Consider the following 22,321-nt stretch of genomic DNA (forward strand, 5'->3'; position numbering starts at 1 on the left):
GGCTTTCCTCGGAGCGGCGGCCGCGAGTGGCCCAGCGCCATCCAAATCGGGCGGCGGCGCGGGGGAGGCCTGCCGGTAGCGCGGTCAGGGCCTACCTGTCGCACCCCGCCGCCTTCGCCACACAACCAGCGCGGGGAGGATTACAACGGAACGAAGCAGCCGCGTGTGTGTGTCCCTAGCGCACCAAGGCCGAGCACATGTGGCTAAGTCAGCTTTTGCCTTGCGCTCTGCCCGAACGCCATGCTTCGCTCCTAATTATACCCGAGCTCCGAGGACGAAAAAAGAAAGAAAAATACCCAAGGTGTGCAGCGTAAAAGACTGAGTAAGCGCTCCTTCCGGGGCTTCCTCCGGTGGGCGTGAATATTTTAGCGGCGTGATGACGAAGGCCCGCATTTCACGACGAACGCTTGAAAAGGAGCGAATCAGCGATGGCGACCTCGGCATTTAGTGGCACTAACTCAAGGAAGATAACACGCGCGAAAAGCGCGAACACTAAAGCGTGGAGTGGGACATTCGCTACAGAAACTGAGGAAGAATTGCTTCTCAGAGTCAGCAAGTTATAGCTTGTTTCATGTGCTCGCTTGAAGAGGAGATGCAACTTGGATCTCAAAAAGCGGTAGTTGTGAGGCTTATTAGACGCAGTTGATTTCACGTTTGTGTCCAGCACAGATACCATAGCAGACAGTTGTTCGAGCAGAGTCAAGGAAGCGACATACATAAACAATAGGATTGTAAGCATAGAGATCGAAAATGTCAGACTGAGCCAATCGTGTGGCTTGTGACAAGGCATTGAATAGGCACAGGCAATTGTTTCATTGAATTCAAAAAGAAATAGTATACTATCAAATGCTTCGAAAATTTGCTTCACAGTAGAAAACAACGCACTTACTGGCAATTGGCCAAAACGTGCCGTGATATTATGGTGGACATGAAGATGTCTTGCCTCATATTGACAAAATATAGCAATGAAATGATGAAGAAACGATTAGTTATAATTTAATTTGTCATTAAAAAACGCACAAAACAAGCTGAAAGTCACACTATGCTGCGAAATTTTGGTAATAGCGGTCGCCCTACTACGCGACTACATCTCAATAGATTGTTTTTCTCAGAAGTGTTCGTAATATTTTATTCTGCTTTGTAGAAAAGGTACAAATGAGAAAACCGGCGCTACCCTTCTCATATCGCCGTTGAAATGTTTTGATGTGTCGTTACTAAATGGCGCCGCAGACTTTTTCTTGATCGAAGCGGCAGTCGTATCCTCTAAAGCCGTCGCCGAGGAGACGTAGTCTGCGCCAACAACACACGGTCCAAGGGGTTTTTACCGCTGACGATGCAAAACAAGCCAAACTGCTCATGCCGCAAGCAAATCCTTGGGGCAGACTATTTTAAAACTGTCGAGCTTGTAGTTACTTTCAGGCAGCTAGGGTAACAATATTTATAGTTCCCCACTTCTGCCACCGTGCAATAACTATCGAGTTCACGGATGATGGTTTCCTGCATCGGGGCACATAGAAACGAACGCATCCACAGATCGGAAAACCAGCGGTACAAAAATATCCTACGGCGTTTCTGTCGAAACCGTCGCAGAATGCAGCAACTTGGGCAGTAGTTCTCCGTAGCGCCAAACTAATTTGGATGCTTGAAATTCAGTTGTCGGTCGCTTTAATTACTGTCGGCGTGAAATTAAACGCGACCGCAAAAGAAAAACAAACAGAAGTAGCAACTAGAAGAAAAGAAATACAAATGCGGTTGGCTGTCACCTTAGAGGAGGGATTACTACTGATGAGAAGTAATAATTAGCCACACAAGAATGTAATATATCCGAACTAAAATCTGATTTTGAAGTTTACGTTTCAATTAACTGTTTACGTTTCAGTTAATTAGCGCTTCACGCCGGAGCTGATGTTGTTAGATGCACTTTGTCTTCCAACTGCTGCCCTCGCAGCGTACATTGTTGAACCGTTTTACTAATCGTAATAGCCCTAACGACCCTTGAATCGAACCTCTGGCAGCTCGAAAACGCTCGAGTATTCGAAATAAAATGAAGTGGTGACCACTCTGATAGTCCAACTCTGAGAGCTCCAATAGTTCGACAGCATACTAGGCATAAGGAGGGAGCATTGTTCACAAGTGCGACTCCTATGTCACGTGTTGCTATTATTAACAAGACCTCGAATTTGCAGGACAATACAGAAGTGGAGGACAGTGAGAAAAAATATGCTGCATAGGTTCGACCAAGCTAACATTTGCTGTTGATAGCGTCCTCGACGTACTACCTGGGGAAATTAGGTACAGTGTGACGCCTATCCACTTCTTAGCACGTCATGGTGATTCAAACTTTGGCTGTGTTTTTCCCACAGTCGACGGTAACCTCGAAGGGCAGCCGGCCAATAACAGGAATAAATTACGCAGCAGCGCGTCCCTTGGTGGGCGAGAGTGTGCGCGGGCATTCATACGCCGCTCGGGGCACAGAAAGATGCGATGACAGCCTGGTCGCCGCGAGCGCTCCTAATACGCGTCGAAGTCACGTAAAGTCAGCACCGCGATCTTTCAGTCGTGCTGCAGAAGTACGTGACGCTTAAGCTAAAGGCATTAGCGCTTACACAACCGCTAAAAGCAAGCGAAACGTTAGAGCGCGATCCGCGAGGGGCGTCGTGTTTTCAAGTTCTTCTGACGTGTTCCAACATGCCTGCGCACCGTCAGTGTTGGAACGTATTCGAAGAAGGCGATTGCAATTGTGTGATTATTCCACCGGACCGATGACGTAGTGGCAAGTTCGGTGAAATGAGGCAAGTATGACAGCAAAAAGTAATAAAATATATGCGTTACATTCTTCACGTGTGTTCTCCTTTAAGCCGGAACCGACCTAAAAGATCTGCAAGCAAGCGAAATGTTTCATGCGCAATCATTTTCGTGTTCATTCCTTTGCTGAGTCTTCACTAGAAGCTCTCGTACGCAATTTTTTTCTTCCGTAATCGCAGTGCACCGTCATTATTGAAATGATTTGTCCTGGAAAAGGTGTCATGGCTGCCGATTTTCTCATTAACGATTTCGATCGTTCAAAAACAAGGTGAATCAATACGCTTGTGGCCAGCAAGCCTGCTTACTAATTTTTGTAGAAGATGCAAAAGAAAACGCTTTTTAATATCGCTAATCCAGCTGCACACTATACCAAAATATGCGCCCTCTTTGTGCGGACATTATGCATGTTAAGTTTAATTTTTTAGCTTATTTGTTACACTGTTAGACACGCACACGAGTGTGAGTAGGAACTTCTTGGGAACGGTTCTCACTGCCTTGTCATTCACCACAGCTGAGGAGCGAGGGCGCGGAAACGAGCCTCTTTTTATTCAAGCGACGGAAACTTCGTTACCCCTTGCAAGCCGCCCTGGGAACGAATCCCCTTTATTTCACTTTTCGTCAAGCTTAAAAATGTAAGCTCAAGACGAAGTGAAACTTAACTAACTGAATAACATGACGTCTTCCCTAGTGACCTACTCCCGTAGCTCCTCATTTCGGTCATCGCAAACGTATCGGAAACCCTTTGTCTTTGGAGAACAAATACCATTTTAAGATATATGCCGTCTTGGAGGGTGACAGACCGACCGAATGACTCGAGGAATTTCCACATTATTTCTCCCGCACTTCCCTGCACCATCCTGTGGCGTCCGATTTCCTCCTGTGCTCGCTTTGCGCCTTCCGCCCTTGCGACAGCCTCCATCAGCAGTGACGGGGAAACTCCGCGAGGCAGGAAATAAACAGGCCCTCAGGCGTGTTTTTCATCCGCGTCGATTACGTCCCCGCACCGCTGTGGAGTGCGTCGACGTCGTGCCTCCGGCGTTTCCCAAGCCCGTGCCGCTGCGGTTGCTTGGTGGACGGCCAAGCCCGCGGCCACGTCAATGCGCCTCGCCACGGGCGATTTCGGAAGCATGCCAGGGATGAAGACTGCCAGCCATTGTGTGCGGCTGCCGGTCGACGCCACGGCCGCATTTCGGCCCGAGGGCTGCGGCGAACTTTATTGCCGTCTTCGTCCGCTGCCGTCGCATCGCGGCGCGTCGTCTCTCGATGTTCCCAATGGCAGACGCGTTCTTTGAGCGGCTTCGCCCTTTGTTATCGCAGCCTCCGAACCGGGTCATCGGGTCGCATGCGCACGCGCTCTGTCATGTAAGCGAGGTGATTATGGGCGTGATTCGGGCAGGCGTCCGCGTGTTTGAGTACGCGGTACTGTCACGGTTTCTCTGAACTTGTCTCACCGTTCCCTTCGCGGGAACGCTCACGCGTGCTGACCGTTCCATTTCCTTTTCGCTTCTTCACTAATATAATATGATGCAGGAGTCCATGTTGCTTTTCAGGGGCGACTGCCGATGATTTTCTGTTACTTTCACGCACACAACAATCGGAGGTCACGGTGCCCGCGAAATATCTCGCAGTGTCCCCAAGCCTCTAGTAATTAAGCCTAAAAAGCCGTCTGTGAAATCCGCCAGTCAGGCACGTAGACAGAAATTGTTTTCGGAAGGGGCTCAAGGTAATTTCTTCTACTGGGGAGGGGGGGGGGGGGGTTAAATTGTCAGCAAGTACACCGTCAAGACAACCGGGGGGCTCCCATTGGATACGTGCCGGCCGTCAATAAATAAATAAAAGAACGGAGAGGAACACGCAGTATATAGAAAATTCATTCAAGATAATGGCTTTCATTAGTGCCTCATCCAGAGACAGTTGCCAGCTTGTCCCTTATGTCCTAATGTTTTGCTCATCGCTGCAACACACACACACACACACACACACACACACACACACACACACACACACACACACATATATATATATATATATATATATATATATATATATATATATATATATATATATATATATATATATATATATATATATATATATATACTCTGACGAAGGCCAGACCCTGGTCGAAACGTTAGAATAAAGTTGTTGTTTTTCTACCGTGTGTCAACCGACTTACGTTTATATATATATATATATATATATATATATATATATATATATATATATATATATATAAGAAAAAACAACCACATGCCACCGGTGGGAACCGAACCCACTACCTCCGAATTAAGCGTCCGGTGCTCTATCAACTGAGCTACGGCGACTCGTCCAGAAGCGACGGACGTACGTACACACGTCTGCCGCTTATGGACGCATGCCTGCATTTCCGTAAACTGCATTACCAAATGAAGGGGAACCGTTCATGTCGCTATCCCCACAAGGAGTGGCCCCACACAAGACGGTAAATTAGTACATAACTGATTTCACTCCGAAACAGTGGCGCAGGCCACCTAAGCCTTGCCTAAATTGGATTCAACATCTTTACATTCAATACATGTGGTTATTATGAAGTTTCTGAGCTCTATTACGTCCTGTCATACTAGTCAGTAAGCTTACTATGCCGAATGTCCTCAATGCTAATATCATTTAGCTTCCCTTTGAATACGCCATTGAATACGCCTTTGAATACGCCTGCGAAGCCATTGGCTTCTTCTATGCCCTCATTTCCAATCGAGATCAAGCGTTGTAGCATTTGTTAACTTGCCCACTATTGACCTACTACGCACATTTGCTGTGCCCTGTGGACGGAAGCATCACCTTTGTTGATTTATCCTTGTGTGTGAGTTCATGAAACTAATATTGTCTATTACAGTAACTTGGAGTCCTCTCATAGCCAAAAGTTTTCTTGGAATATAGATCGACATGTATTGATTTATGTTGAGCCTTGGCCTCGACGGAGCCAGGCCACGCATGTTGCCTGTCGTCATACATTCCTCGGCAACATTGTGAATCTCTGCATAGTTTTTTGAGATGGAAACGCATGCGAAAAAACGATAAATATTTTTGTTGCCAATGGTACTCTTTGACTGCATTTCGAAACCGAACTGTATAGTACTAGACAAAGCGAAAATGCAAAACTATATTTTATTCTTATACATAGCTCCGCGTTCCTTCATGCAGCAATCCTGCTGGAACGGATCTTCTGTACTTCTGGGGAGTAAGTCGGTGGCGTTCCTTAAAAGTTATTTTCGAAGCAATAGAAAATTTTCGGCTGCTGAACCATCTGAATCGACTCCCAAGTAGCCGTCAGGTTTTCGTGCTCACTATAAAATTCATCTTTTTTTTTTTAAAGTTACCCCATTTCGGCAACGCTTGTCCTTACCGAAGGCACAGGCGGCACTAGCTTGCCGACATATGCACAGAATCTTCTTGTTTCTGTGATAACGGGGCTTTCCTGCCTCATTTTGGAGTACCAGAAGCGCAGTGCACAACTACACCAATTCGCGCAACTTTCGTTTGAGTTTAATTAAAGGAGATATTGTTGATCTACGCGCAGAGAAAGTTTCGGTTAAGCGTTTTATCAATCTCATTCCAAGCCACACTGCTGTGAAATACTTTAGAAATCCGACAGAATTCTGAATCCCATTAGCCAGACGTACAGAAACCACGTGAAGAAGCAAACATATATCCTTCTTTTGACTTATTAAAAAACGCTTACAAGCAAAAACATGCATCCAAGGTATCTTCTGAGATTTTCTTCATTGTGCTAACTAAAACTCAACCACATGGGCTCAATTTCAAGTAAAATTCATGACCGTTGCTCTTTTTAACAAGCAACATCCAGTAAACGTAACTGAATTAAATATGGTCTGTGTTAGACCTTTAATTTTATAGTTTAAAACAATATGACGGAACACTTTTTTATATATAATTACCAGATACTGAACGTCTTTCAGAGGTATTTTAAAGAAAATTGGAGGTTTTTTTTTAAATCTCCGTCAAAGTTCGCCTTCTTCCGAATTTTTGGAATTCTAGATGATTTCAATGCCTAATTAAAAATTACCTGCCCACTCTAGAAGTAGAACTTTTGTCCGACAGTTGTAGAAAGGACGGTATAATACTAAGCGAAAATTTCAGCCTGAGGTTCTTACTCCTTGTAGTCCCATCAGAGTCCTAAAATCTTCCTTAATTGGAATGCCTTACTTTTTAAACAATGTTTGCGATTTTTTTTTTGCTGCGAAATTATAGGAGCCAAATATATTTTTGCGATACTTCCAGCATAAAAGTATGCATACAATTACTGGAAAAATAATCAAGTTCCACAAAACGTTATTTTACTTTCTGTGGGGATCCAAACTAGAGATTTTGCTAAATCGCAAAAGTAACGTTTTCCACCTCGGGTTATTTACGATTTTTAAAAAAATTCAATAGCGTTTCTTGCAAAATTAAGTACTATTGCCTTGCATCGCCACATTTGCCCATCACATATACTAATTTCATTCAAGACGAAAAATGGTCATGGGACCTCGATTACCGTTCTCATCTGAACACACCCAATATATATTTGCAAAGAAATGCACAGCTATTGAGTCTACATTTAAAAAGGTTAGCCGCGAACCTTTCTTTACGGAAAATTGGCACACAGGTGTCCAAAGCAGACGCAGTATGGGAAGACATGCAATGGAATATGCAACAAAACCCACACTTGGTCCCACAGAGGCTCACATAGGCTACCCACTTCTGAGCCCACTTTGTGCTTACATGAGAACATGAAGGCTTGCTCTCGACGAGGAAAAACGCTTAGGGCATCTCACGAAGGCGAAAATGAATGGCGCAAACTTTCCATTACCGGGGGTCGACAGGTTTAAATCGATGCAAGACGAAAAAAACATCCGCCTTCTGTTTATTTTGGATCGAGAGATCATTACCATACTTGTTTCGCCGGCGGGCGCTTTCAATTTTGGCAGAAACAAGTCGGGTTAGTTCTTCGAGGTTATCGCTTGATTGTAAGGTTAGGCTCACGCTGCAGCCGTATCTGTCACAACTTCACTAACTAATGGCAAGAACATGCCCGTCGGCAATCAAACTTGTGAATCGGAGTTTGTTGCAACCGCTGCTAAAACGCGTCGACATCTAGTGCTTACGGCAGTCGGAAGACAGCCAAACTCGCACAGAAGCTGTACCAACGGGTGGCACCGTGCAGGCCCCGCTGAACAAAATGTCAATACGTACCTCGCGACGGTGGGGCCCTGTCAGAACGCCCCGCGAGCTCACTCAGCGGTGTCGTGCGCCTCTTGAACAATCGAAGAAATGGGAAGAGTATGCAGCACGTGCCATTCTAGTTTATTCGAGAACCGAAGCTTGGCATCCATGCTTGCACTGTATACCGAAGCGGCTAAGGCTATGAGGGACGCCGTAGTGAAGGGCTCCGGAAATTTCGACCACCTGGGGTTCTTTAACGTGCACTGACATCGCGCAGCACACGGGCCTTTAGCATTTCGCCTCCGTCGAAATTCGACCGCCGCGGCCTGGATCGAAGCCGCGTCTTTCGGGTCAGTAGCCGAACGCTGTAACCACTGAGCCACCGCGGCGGCTTCTTAATTGAAGGGTGAGCTAATCGGGCTCATAAGCTGTTGAATCAACAAGGGCCAACGAAAAGCTAGGAAGCCGAGACCGCTCATCGTAAGCGTGGACGCCGATAAACCAGGCGCGATGCACTGTCCTTGCCGGACACGCTGGAGCAGCAGCCCTCGAACCGGAAAGTGTTGCCTGCGTTCGTTACAATTCAGGGCGCACTTGCAGGATGAAGGAACGGGTTCGTTGGCATTTGCGCTTGAGTTACGGATCTGCTCTGCAATGCACTGCAACACGTTCGGGCTTCGAAAGAACTCGTTGGATCAGGTCCAAGGCAAGCCCTGCTAGTCGAGCCCAGTTTGTGACGCAGAAAACAATGCCTGTGTAATCCGATGACGCTTTTTCAAGGGTAGCAAATTTCAAGATTGAATGCCCGTTTCAAGTTGCGCGTCGCGTTCGCTTCACTGACCAGAAGAGGCCAGCCGGGTATAGAACTCAAGTTCGAAGACGTACGATGGTGCGTGCAGTATCGTGAACCTGGCGCTTTTTGAATGCGTCGGAGAAGCATGTGATGACATGGAACTTTTGTTTTTAGCGCATCTAAGCCGAAACATGATCGCGAACCTGAACCTTATCGTGAATGGGACTTTGCGCTGTTGTTAAAAGAGCCAGCTTTAGCAGCTTTAGGACCAAAGCGAGGCGACCCATAGCGCTTTGGTCTTTTGATGACTCATAAGTGACAGCGCCGGTATTCCGCTCTTTCTTGGGGTGTGCTCAGGAGACATAAGGGGCGAGTAAGACACGCCGCAAATGCGCTGTTTTGATCAGCAGATACGCTTTCGGACTGACAAAAAGTAGTTCAGTCTTCATGTTTATGTTCAGTGCAATTGCAAATATTAGGCAAATTGTGAAAAGTATTCGTACGTAACAAAGGGGGAAGATAAAGTAGAGATTTCCTGTTGCGTCAGTTGCGCAAATGGAAAAATCTAACAAAGCAGCCCACGCAATCACTGGTCCGGTCTAAAAAAAATACAAGCTCTAGGAAACTCTGGTGTGCATTTGATGTGGACATCCAGATTAACACACTGTCACAGCAAACAAAGTAATGTTTAATTGTCCAACGAGGAAAGGCGACCACCAATGACATGGAAGAGAGGAAAGATTCTGCAGTGAATTCTGCCAGGTCCTAATTTAAGAGCCGGACTAACTGTACGCGAACCCATGCATCGTAGTGGTGGAACGTGAGAGCTTCGTTTTATTGTGGTGCATTCCGACCGAGTCGCGCGTGCGACTCAGAGCGGATGAAAATAAAGCCGTTCGTGCCATGTCATCAGAACAGGACGCGCGTACAGGAGCGGAACTCGCATTTGAATACGAGTGGCGGAACGAACTGGAGCTTCGTTCAACGCCTCCACACCGCACAGCCGAACCCGGAAAAAGAAAACAGGATTAGCATATATGCGCATAGAAAGCGGGCGCAGGGCTTGCTACGAAATCGGCCTCTCTTGTGTCACAAACCGTTGACATGACGCGTCCTTTCCCGCCTTTTTCGCAGCCATTCCTCGCGTGTGCCCATCCACCCACTGCGCCGTTCTCGTGACAGCACTCTCTTGCAGTCACGTCATTCATCTCGACGAACGTTTTGCGCGGCCTATACCCGGTTGCGAATCTCGTAACGCGCGACGTGTCTGCGTCGTGCGATTACAAAACAGGCGCACGTCGGCAGTGCGCTGCGAACATGTGTTGAAACGAGACGGCGGCGCCGGCTGAACATGCCTCGGGGCCTCGCCGCACGCCGAGTGGCTTCACACTGGGAGCCTCTTCCGATTCGGCGAACGTGGCCGTATGGGCGCCCCGGCGTTGATTGATGAACGTTTCGGCCTCCAAGGTATTTGTTTACTATGGTGGTGGAGAGGGAGCGGCTTTACGTAGCACGAAGCAGTCGGGCCCGCAATCCTCTTTGACGGGCTCCCTAATGCAGCCGCACCGTTTCGACTCGGAGCGCGCAGCGCGCAGACGCGTTCGGCAACGACGTCTCCCGCGACTGCACCCACCGCGACAAGTGATCGCTGTCTGAGCCAGGGAAAAAATGACGACGCGCTGACGAGGTAACTGCGAACGAAGAACGCCGATCCCAATTTCTCCGCCTCCAAGGTCAGAGGAGCAGATACGTAGGCACGCGCGAGAGCTGGCAAACATCCGGACAGTTATCTCTTTCCGGGGTGAAATGACGCGCTTGTAAAACGTGTTGTAACATTTTCTGGTCTTTCTTTGACAGAGTTTACGGCTCCGAGAATTGTTTGCACACTGCCGTGGCATCTCTGTGGCGAAATTTTTGCCAGCAGCTTCGACGCCATCGGTATACCTTCCAAAAAGTCGACCGCGGCTGGAGCGGACACAACCCCTTTCGCCTGTCTCGCTCTGGCTGCTGATGGGGCTATTGGCAAAGACAGCCTTCTGTCGCCCCCACTTGGTCTAGCCGATAAGATCTAGAAATGCAGTCTTTCTCTTCGCTGGATGCCGGAGACACCGCGAGCTACACCTTTTAGGGCATACGCACTGTTTGAAGTGATTTCCAGACACTTCGCTTCACCATGACTGATTACTTTTGTTGATTAATTATGCTGAAATATTTCCACGCATTGTGAGTGATATTCAAGCAGTAGGCTAAAAAATAAACCGCTAAAAAGAGAAAATATTTTAAAACTCTGCTTAGCCTAAGTGCATGAGAAGGAAGCAAATATCCTATTTATTCACTTACTGTGAGAGAAAGTGCCACGAAAAAAGATCAATGAAGGAAATAAGCACTGCCCTCACATGTGCATGGCTGCTCATTTGTGTAAAGAAATTAGCGCAGAAATATTGACTATGGAAAAGAATCTTGTCCTTTGTCTCTGTTTTTGCTCTAATTTATTTACAATATACAACAGCAACTAGCCCGACAGCACGCCCTTCTGAACTGTGCTGCTCATTTTTGTTTCTTAGTTGTTTACGTAGCATCATTGTGCTCATTTGGAGAGAGCTCAATGTGCAACCATAACAGCTAAAGAAATAGCTCGTTAACAGCGCCGCCAGGGCGCTGCCTTTGCACAAAGCTCGTATTTATAATGCTGCAAATTATTCGCTTTTGCCGCCGACTGTGTACCGCTGTTTATCGGTCGACCACTAACTTCACTAGCTCTAATTGTACTGCAACGGCGAGTGCATTTTCGGCTAAAGTCAGCGCATACCGAGGTTTCGTCGATGGTAACCCCCCCCCCCCCCCTCCTACCCCGAAAAAAACAAAACAAAACAAAGGTAATCAAGAGATGTAAAGGAAAACCATTATATAAAGACTAAAATGAAACAAAAAAGGACCAGAAAGGAAACTGTGAATTGTGGGGTTTAACATCCCTCATTTAGAGAGGACAGAAGTTAAAATTTCATTGTGTTGGGTTAGATGACCGCTCAAACGTTACATGAGTCCTCGCACAGCCTAATTGTCTTCAACGATATGTCGACACGAAGGCTGAGTCATGCGGGGGAATAAATGCTATGTGCTTACGTTGCCTGCCTGTTCAATGGGAGCCGTTTGCAGGCAATTGTGCATATTTATGTGAACTACTTTTCTAGAATTTTAACAGCCCAGTTCTAGTGGGCTTCGAGTATCGTCGAGTACGGTTACACCGTTACCATGTCGTGCTGCAGCCTGTAAGCCCCGTTTGAAAGGCCCCGTATTCACGGCGGGGTTTGGCTACATTCCTGACAAAAAAAAAAAAAAAAAGCTAGAACTGTAATGGTGCGAAAAGAAGGGGCCCTCACGTTAAAATTCACAGTTTAGCTGCAAGGTTAAGAGGGCTACTGCCAAGAATTTATTGGAGCATTTAGCCAATAGGTGCTCTGTATTTAAGTAGAGTTGCCATATTATAGACTGCTTTCGCATTTTGTTTTGTGCCAATACCTGTCCACGGAAGGACGGATACGAGGATTGGAATAGATAGGAAATGCGAGCTGGCAATGGGAAACGGAGCAACAAAAGTTTCCAGAGCAGAAAATGCGACCAGAAACGCAGCGCGCTTTGACGGCAGCCATATCGATCCTCCTGACGATATTCAGCATACCCATCCTGAAGAAATGGTATCAGTACCCTCCTGCATTGGATGCTTAATTAATGGCATGACAGCTACGTCGTAGCTAATTCACTATCGGTACTTATTGCGCTATTCGCCTTTCTAAAGGCACATAACTTCCTTAAATAGTTTCCAAAGGCAACTTCCTCAAATAATTTAAAATCGCTCGGATCATCAGTTAATTAAATACCCAAATTCGACGTCCCAAAAATTAAAAAAAAAAAGGTTATCCTCTTATTCACGCGGATCTCCTTTCCTTCGGTGCTTCTGCTTTCCATTTTCCTCGCAGTTCGCTGATGGCGCGTTGCGCGCCAGCAGAAGCACCGCTGAAGGCAATGGGCAATGGGCCGCTTCAGCTTTTCTCTTCGCTTGAAGAACCGCCAGACAGCGTTTCGCGATTCGTCGCAGGCAGTGAAGCATCGCGAACGAGATGCAAGTTGAATGTCGCTTGCGAACGTCGGCGAAACAGGAGCGACAGAAGAGAAAGAACGCGAGGAAGAGCATATTTTCCCGAGCACTATATAGGCTTAAGTGATACCTAGACGCCACGGACGGCCGGGAATCGGGGCAGGTAGGACCATGGTAATAAAAACATGCGCAATCCCGCGCACTTACCTGCAGTACGTTCACTCTCGTGGCCGGTTGGCCGCCGCGAGGATTACTGATACTTGCGCCGAGGCAGCATGGCCAGTGTGCGCCAGATTCCGCACCATTTGTATGCTCGTGCCTCCCAGCAGCGCTCGCAGACGGCTTCACTGCTGAAGGCTCTCAAGGGAAAAAGTGCACGTAGCTAACGCCGCATAGCAGCCAGCATGTGCTGACGTGGCGTCTCCAATGCGAAAGGATGGAAATGACCCTAAATAGGTAGGGAGAAAGCAGGAAGATGGGATTCTTGACCGCGCAAAACAAAACGGCCTAGGGTCGACGGGGAGCAACAATCCGCTAGCAGCCATAGTTTCGGTACGAGGACTTGTCTTCGTCTGGGCGATGAGCAACAAAGAACAGTCCGCGTACCGAATGTTGGCTACCGGCCTGAGGCTCGACCCTCATTCATTTCGTATTGTGGTGCACCCTAACTGCACGTTTCTTCAAGCAAGAGGTTTACGCAGGCCACCTATGCTTCAGACAGCGAGAAGCACTGTCTTTTTTACTGCACAAAGCCCCTATGGTTATGGCGCGCGCGAGTGGCACCATTTGCTTAACAGGCGGCAGGGGGAACGCCTTTCTCCCGTTCAGTTTGCAGTCAGCGCTGCTAGTGGCAAGGTGTTTTCTCCGAAAGCTAAAACCAGCTTCGCTAATTATGGGTGGCTCGATCTACTGCTGTGTTTACCAGTGTCATAATAGCTATAAAACACTGCAGGCAAGGTACCGACGATATAATTTTATTGATTTCCTTCGAGATCGTGCACGCTTGCGCATGCACACAGTGTCTACTCGAAAATAGTTCATTCTGGAACTAAATTCATGAGTGGGAACTGGGAAAGGGTTTACACTGTCTTGTGTGTTTTGGATGTGCCATCACTGGAAGGAGTCTTGGCAGTTGCTTTGTGTCCTTGTGTAGAGGAAAGGAATGCGCTAAGCGGACCACAGGCAGTGGTTTATGGTGTCCTTCTTGGGGCTAATGTCGTAAGTTTCAGTCTCCGTTTGTTGCGCTTCTGTGTGGTTCAGCGCGTCAACTTGGTTTCTTTTTTTTTTTTTTTTGCGAGCGTGTGCACATGTGCTGTGGGTGCGACGTCGTACTTCTGAGAGCGCATGTGTAGTTTTTCACATTGTTTCACCTAATTTTTATGTATGTATTTGTATCATGTTATTACCTAGAGTAGCTTAAGATTTTGTATGTCTAATTGTTGCATTGCCTACATCTAAAACCCTTTTCTGGATCAATAAACAGAAAAATCGAAAGTGGCTTAAATTTTTGTATATTTATTTCTTGCATTTTACAACATCGCAAAATTCATTCTGGAGTTAAAGTACTTACAGTGAATAGAAAAATACAGTCAAAATGTTACGTGATGGCACATGCCGTTGGGAAATCATTTAATTAGTGCCTTCGTGAAATATCTAAAAAATAATTTTTCTAACTTCGGAACATACGCAGCAAGAAATGCAGCATCTTTTTGTATGGTTAGAGCTACCCTTCACTGAGGGGAATGCACATCAAGCAAAGCAGTGTCAGTCCTCAGGCCGTAGAACATTATCATTATATATGGGCAGTAAAAGTGCGTTTTCCGCAAATCTAGCTGACCATTCACGTAGTGGATGTAAGATACATGGCTGATTTCCTTATCTGAGTCAATCAGACACCTGTTTCTCAAACTGTTCGGGCACTTAATCTCAGTAAGTTCAACTTCGCTGCCGGGTGTTGCTGTGCCGTCGGAACTGCGACACAAACATGGCTGTTCGGGAACGATTATCAGCCCAACTGAAAGCAATTGAAACTAAATGTAGCATACCTTGTACTGAAGTTGCCTCGTCAGTTTGCGTCCCAAGTGCCAGTTCCAACTCCTGTTTAGCTGTTTTTTTTTTTCATTCGCTTTCCTCTGCCTTCATGTGGAAGAGAACTGCATCGCACCTTGAAAAGACACTATTAATGCACACTGTTATTTCAGCCACTGTACTGCCCATTTTTAATAAACAAATATATTCATCAGGGCACAGAGCTTACTGTAAGAGGTGCGTTGCAGCACTTGAGAAGACTCTTGGCGAGGTAAAAACATCAGCTAAGTACTGAAAGTCAGTCGTTCTTGTTTTGTTGCGGTGTACGGTCTAACTGCTTACGCGCAATTGTCTTTCTTGGTGTCATCTGGATAACAACTGCATAATTTGTGCTCAAAAACAAAAGAAAACAAAACAAAGGGTGCCGTAAATAAATAAAAACTAGCCAAACAAAAAGAAACAGTTGAACTGCTGCCTGGTATTTTGTAATTAAGGCTATCTCAATTATATCTTAGAGGCCTTTTTGGACGACCCTTTTGTAGAAGAGTTTCTCTTTTTCCTCCACACTACGCTCCATGTTGCGCCTCCTCATTTTCAACGGACAGAGCTGTGTAACCTCCGACATGGTACAAAGCCGTCGCTTCCCGCTCGCCAGGGCTTTCACTAGCTCTGATGCACAGTTATCCACCCTCTCTGTTAGCTCCGAGGCCACTGGTCCGCATTCGTGCATCTCAGTAGAGCTACTTTCAGTTCTCAGAACATGGTTGAGTGAGAAGTTCAGGTCTGCAAATTGCACGTGATAAACTGCCGGAAAAAGGGGCTGGAGGTTGCCGGGAACGGCCCGTGCAAAAACGTACAAAACATAGAGCGAAAGAAAGGCTGAACAGATACAAGATTTGTAATGCTCACCTGTAAACAACTCCGCTATGATTTTTTTTTTTGTGTGTGTGTCCAGCGCTGGCTTCGACGGTTTGGGCCATTCACACGGAAGGCCTGTGCATGATGCATGGTTGTGGCTGTTGATGAAGATCGCCAGTGCTGCTGCATGCTTGTCCTCGCGATTTCCCTTGGGTTGCCTAAGAGCTAATAAACAACGTGTCCAGTTATTTTAGTCCTTCTTACAAAAGTGCCGACCGCTGTAAATTTCCTTACGTCAAGGTGAATGCCGTAGTCAACAGCCATCGTCCAGTTTTCATTCATTCATTTTGACAGAATCAGGTAACGTGTACATGCATATATGCATTCATTGTGTTCATCTCTTTTCTTTTTTTCAAGCTTTTGTTCTTAAAATACGCGTCAAGGCTTTCAATGCGTTGAAATCCGCAGAAAAGCAGGCGTTGGCTCGGCCGCGGTGCCATCCTGGCATCGCTATCAGTGCGTGTCTGCTATGCGGCCGGGCTGACGCGAACATTGCGCGAACGCACTGGGGCATGGCACTGGGCGTCCAGTTAACCAGGAGAGTGCCACCAGGCGGCGCTGGTTAAGTGGTCACTGCTGGCGCCACCATACCAACGCATGGGGCCCTGGTCACACGAAAAACAGACTGATGAGACCTTAGTGAAGATACTGATGTGACCTAAACCCTTCGCAACAGGTGATCATATCGCACAACACTAGCATGTTGTTCAGATGGGTGCGGTAACTGTTCGCGTTCCTTCTGCACGTATCCATATATCCACAGCCTTCCGGTGTGTTGTGTATTCTCTCTCTCCTTTTTTTTTTGGAGGGGGGGGGGGGGGGGGGAGTGCGTCTTCCACGAGCGGCATCGTTTACTCCTGCCTTTGAGTTCGTGTGTGTGTTCTGTGTGGCTGATCTTTATGTATCCGTACAGTAAAAGTTAATACAGTTTTCCTTATTTGTTTGTTAAAGAATGCGTCTCCATGTCGTCACGGTTTCTTCGGTGTTCACCGTCGCACGATTCCACATTTTTTTACAACATGGTGCGACTGCGACGCATTCTTTCGCAGTTCCAGCGTCATTGAAAGAGCATCGTCCGCCGCCTTTGTTGGAATCATGGCCGCAGTCGGAGGCTGGAGATGAGGACATTTGGAGAGCACTGCACATTGTTTGCTGACTACTACGATTGGATTAATGCGTCTTTGTTTTCTTGCTCTTGCTGCCCCCTTCCGTGACACCTGTGTGTACAATGCAGTCACGGGCGCTTCGAAATGTGCATTCCGGTGGGCCTTTTCCAAGGGTTTAATAGGAGTGCAGCAGCGAAGGGAAGCTAAGCCAGCAACTACTCCTTGCACGGGATGCACACGGATGAAGCTGCCGGCCTACAGCCTAACCCACGCTGCTTCGAGTAGGACGTAGCACAAAAACGCGTTTTGCTTGCTTCTTTAAGACTCGGTAAAACTTTCTCCCAGGCGATGTTCAGCTCTTCATGCAACACGTTCTGCGGAATTATGGCAGATGCCTCAAGACCCTAACCTCAAGTTTCATTTCTAGTTTGTTCTTAAAAATCGATTTCCATTACTAGGCGTCGGCCAGATTCTCAAGCGCCATCAGAACTCTACGCTACGTACCTTCGCGCTTTCAATGGAGTGAAGTCGTTACTAATGTCCACACGTAGTACCTCACGTATGCTACTCGTCCTATAGAGCGCTATGAGAACGACGGTGTCTGCACATGTGTCCAGAAGTGAAACGTGCCTTTCGCGTTCAGGACAGCTTGCCTTTCCGTTCAGTTTGACTACGAGTGACTTAGTGGGGTTAAGCACTTAGAAACGCACAGTCGTTGACTCCTTGAGGATTCTGGCAATTGCAACGCTCATAACGTTTTTCGAGGGATAACCAGTGCTAGCATTAGAAATCTCCTTTGCCATTGAACACGGGCCCTGTTTTTAAACCATCGAAGCTCAGGCTCCCGGAACGCGACATACAACAGCTAATTGGATGTGAACGAGGTATCGCAGTGTTACATGCCGCATACATCCGGCGGCAGTTTAAGACCACATACAGATGCCCTTCGCAGCGGTTAAATTTTCACACACGTTAAGATCCAGAAGCTTGAAGGCTGCCTTCCTTCGGCTCGCTTTAATCTGGTCGACTGGTCTAAGGAATGTGTCCGGTAAATCACGACTGTTGCTCAGGGGACACTCTATGGGATGCAGTGAAAGCTTCCGCAAGCTCAACGCATGTGAGCACCTGGAACAAGGCGCATGTTCTCAGGTGCGCAGCGCACGCATCATCCTGCGAACACCGGGGACACAGAATCGCAGCTGTGGCAGGGTGGGTAAGAGCACTTTCCGCGGGGAGAGAAGAAAGCTGAGGGGAGTAAGCGTTGCAGCGCACCTTCATGAACACTTGCAAAAGGTCCCCGAACGTTGCCAGCGCTAGTGAGCGCATACGACGGCACGGTGGCGGAGCTCACGTGGCATGCTGTAGCGATAGGCTTCTCATGCATGGGTAGCGCCTGCGCTACGGGTCACACTGCCGGCCACATACCCATGGCGCAGCAGCTTCTCGCTTTGTATTCTGCTGCTGGCGTGCGGACCTGTAATCAGACGCGGCCTGCTGCGGGCCACGAGCAGTGCGCGCGCATATATCGGTGTGTCCCGGCGGAGGATCGATGCGGCCCGCAGCAGCCGCCTTCTTCGCGTGGCCCGCGGCAGCCAGCTGCCCCCGCCGAGAAAACAAAACCGGTCAGCGGTGCCGACTAATGACTGAGCTCCTGCATGCGTTTTGTCCGGAGCTCGTCACGTCCCGGCGGCGCGGCTCACGTCGCTTACGCCCGTTCACGTCACCGTGTCTTGTTTACGCGTTTGGTTTATTCCGTGTGCGCAGAGCCGGTGCCGCTCCACGCAGAAAGCCGTGGGCCTCGTGTCTGATGGCACCATTTAAAGAACGACGATAATTTGACAAACACGGGAGCTTTCGTTGTTTCCTCCTTTGTTTGCCCTTAGTGTACGGGGATTCGTCACCGCGGGTTCGTCACGGTGAGAGGGTGTGGCGCTGCACGCTTTCAGGTTGGGGTTTTGACTTTCGGTCACGATCCGCATATTTTCATGTCGCCTTAATGCGCGAGTGCCCGTATGCTGACATTTTTTGGGGCACCCCGACATAAATAAAATAATGATGCCTGCAGGATCATACATATCCCATCGAAGGAGTGTCTGTAGCAAAACAACAGTAACCACCGCGAGCTGACAAAGACAGGAACCACTAACGCCAACACTGATCTCTATCTACCTTGTTTTCAGCAGCGCCAGAACTATATGAAGCCGAGAATAGAAATCGATGAATAACTTCATTGTTGCGATAGCATTACGCAAGCTTTTTCGCCGCCAACCTTTCAGCACTAAGCGGCCTTATTTTTGAATTAGCGCTTTGGGAACACGACTCACGGAAGGCTGTACATCTGTTCCCGAGTTTTATAATCCCATATGCCTCGGTAATCTCCCGCATTAGCTTTTCGCTGTGCTTAATTACTGCTCGCTATGAACGTACAGCCCGAACAAGCTACCACACTTATTAGAAACCTCATGCTAGCTTTGCTGAGTAACTATGGCATAAGTGAATGGGGCAACAGAACCTGAGCGAAGAAGCAGATGCAGAAACGGAGTTCAAGCTTTGGACAGGGCGATTAGACCGCGCATTTTCTGGTTGGCTCTCCTGCATTATATAATGAGATAAAAGTATGCAGAAGCGAAACGCAAAGAAAAGAAAAAAGAAACGTAAGCACACACGGTCCAGCGTGCGCCGTCCTTAATCTAATGCAGACCGCGAATCCACCTTTGATCAGAAAAGAACTCCGTTTCAGCTGACGATGGAATGAAACGAGTAAAAGTAATTTGTAACATTCTATGCAAGTGCTCACAAAATATCATTTGCAATTCACAACTATGGTGCTTTTTTTCTTTGTCTTTCCGCTGAGCCACCGTCAACGCAGTGAAGTATTACCAACGTTACTCAACGGGGATTCATCAAAAACAAAATAACGTGCATTGTCTTTTAACCAGAAGAGTACTATCAAGTTCATTACAAATGCCTGCGTAACGAGCAACCATTCTTGCCGCCTGAAATTCCTAGCACTATTTTCGAATTAGTTCGCACTCAGAATGAAAAAAACTTCGGGCCCTTCTTAACGAGGCTCTTAAAGAAGAAAACGCGATAGGATTTAGGTTGCATGCTATGGTGTCTACAATGAGTGTCTAATGTTCTTGCGATTTTGCCGCCAAAACTCCGGCACTTATACGACATGTATAAGTCATCGCCTTCTAGAATGCTCGAGTGCCTTCCGCCGGATTATCATATGAGGTTTTACTGATCCCGCCCACGAATCCACTTTAATCCACGCATACTAACCTCCGCTAATCCACCTTAACCCATTTTTGTGGTGGGCATACTTCCAAAAAATTGGTCGTCATTTTGGAATTTTTGGGGGTGCTCAGGTTTGCAAACTTAGGGGCGCCCTATGACTGGTCCACTAGCGCCAAGTGGTGTTTCATGACGTCACAACCCTCTCATCGCGTTCATATATCGCGGGTAGTCCTCATCCATTGTAAGCCGTGAAATGAAAGACTAAGGAATTTTTTGTTTTATTAAGTCACTAAGGTACGAAGCAACACTTCGCTGAATTCTCTACTGATGCCTAGCTAGGGAGCGCTCAGCCGGGCTGCGAGCTCTGCACTGTAAAGCGTGACAGCGAATGCCCTACATTTAGCGCCATATCAGGTTGAGTCAAAGAGCTTAATGCAAGCGTAGATGAAATCTGTCGAGAGCTGATTAACTCTCGAACCTGCGAGGTGATTAAACGCTCCTCATTCGAGACAGGGTGCGCGTCTACTGCCGCACGTAGAAATATATACGGCGATGAAATTCATTCATTCGCTGAGAACGGATGGGTGCGGCCGCCGCTGTACGGGCTTAGTAAACGAACGCTTGGAAAAGCTGCTGCCCCGCAGTAAGCTTACAAGGGCTGCAGTTGATAAGGATGATGGCAGACCGGACCAGTAGAAGACGAATGAAAAGGAAGCAAAGGGCGGTTAAAGCATCGTGATGGTGACGTTCCATTAAGCCCTGAGGACATAATCATCATCATTTCTATGCACACTTTAAGCGCACACCCGTTCGGTTAGCTCTGCCGGAACTAATAACGACGTTGTTCGTCCCATATAGAATTCTGAGGCCACAACAGGTGATAGTAAACCTTTAATTAACGATAGAGTGTCCTAAGGCCCTGAGGGTGGTGAACATTGAAAGAGAAGAACCCCGACCAGCCGATTGGCGTGTTCGGCTGACGTAGTAACGTCTTGGTGGGCTAGTTCAGGCGAGTGAGGCACCCAAACAGCGGCGAGGCCGAGGCGGCACTTCGATATGCTGGCGCAGGTTGCCGCCTCTGTGGTGTGCGCGAGGTAGCCATGGGATAATGCGCGTACTGTAGCCCGGGGACTGCGCGGGCCTTTTCCTGCGCCTCTGAGGCGATGTCTTGTCTCGGCTAAGCGGTGACGAGCCTGCGGGCTTTAAGAGGGCGCGTGCGAGAGAGGGGCTGCCACTTGCAAACACTGGACCGCGTATAACGCGAGACGCCCCCTTCGGCACGAGACGTCGCAACGCGCCACGCACAAAAAGACTGCAAGCTAGGCAGCAAGACGATAATAAAAAAGAGAGAGAGAAAAAGAAAAGAATGGGCAAAAAATCACACCAAGGTGGGAAGGTAGTCATTGTGGCGATGGCACGCACGCAGGCCGCCAACATGCGGCACTCGGTGGTCACGACTCCGCGTGGCGGCGGGCGTCCCGAGGGGCTAATGATGCCGGCGGACTGGCTCGCTGGTCAGCGGCGGCGGCGGCCATAAGGCGCCCGGCCAAGCGCGGCGGCTTCCGGGAGTGTTTGGGAGACGCGCCAGCACAAGTCGCCGTTTACCTCTTCATATGAGCAACGAGCCTCGTGCGCAGCCATTCTTTTCGCCTTGCGTAACCTTGATTCGCGTCGTATCCTGGTCCTTTCAGAGACGTGTGCTGCTCTTCTCGGCACTTGCCTCTTTTTTGCCTTCTTTTTGTTTTTAGCCGACCATCAAGCATCTCTGCGCCGCTTGCGGCATACCAGCGCCGAATGCAGGCGCCTCCAAGAATTAGCATGCATTCGCCTCCTCGAATCGCCGCCTGTCCTTCATTCAGTCGGCAGGCAACGAGCGCCGCTTTCGAGCCTTGTTCTGCTGGTCCTCATCCCCAAGAAGCGCGGGGATTTTCTCCTACTTCTCCGGCGATCGGCAGCAATCATTTGACTACCGTTTTCATCATCCCGTCGAATATTTCTACCTGAAATATTGCCTTTTTTTTTCGCTTTAGCCGCGAAAGCAGTGAAATTTTCTTTACAATGTTGAGATTAGCCACGTTTTCATGTAGGCAAGAGTGGATAAGAGGCAGGTGGCAACTATCCTCCGAAAACATT

At 47.9% G+C, this 22,321-nt stretch overlaps 1 long non-coding RNA gene across 1 annotated transcript; it reads right to left on the reverse strand.

Moving 5' to 3' along the window:
* Positions 1 to 14,391: 14,391 nt before the first annotated feature.
* Positions 14,392 to 21,843, reverse strand: LOC149349549 (uncharacterized). Its single transcript, XR_016290118.1, has 2 exons — positions 21,573 to 21,843; positions 14,392 to 16,007 (listed from the first exon to the last, which is right to left on the reverse strand). It is a non-coding gene; the product is annotated as an uncharacterized LOC149349549 (long non-coding RNA).
* Positions 21,844 to 22,321: the final 478 nt, after the last annotated feature.

This window comes from Amblyomma mixtum, chromosome 3 (genome assembly GCF_055824585.1).
Source record: "Amblyomma mixtum isolate Tamu chromosome 3, ASM5582458v1, whole genome shotgun sequence".
NCBI lineage: Eukaryota > Metazoa > Arthropoda > Arachnida > Ixodida > Ixodidae > Amblyomma > Amblyomma mixtum.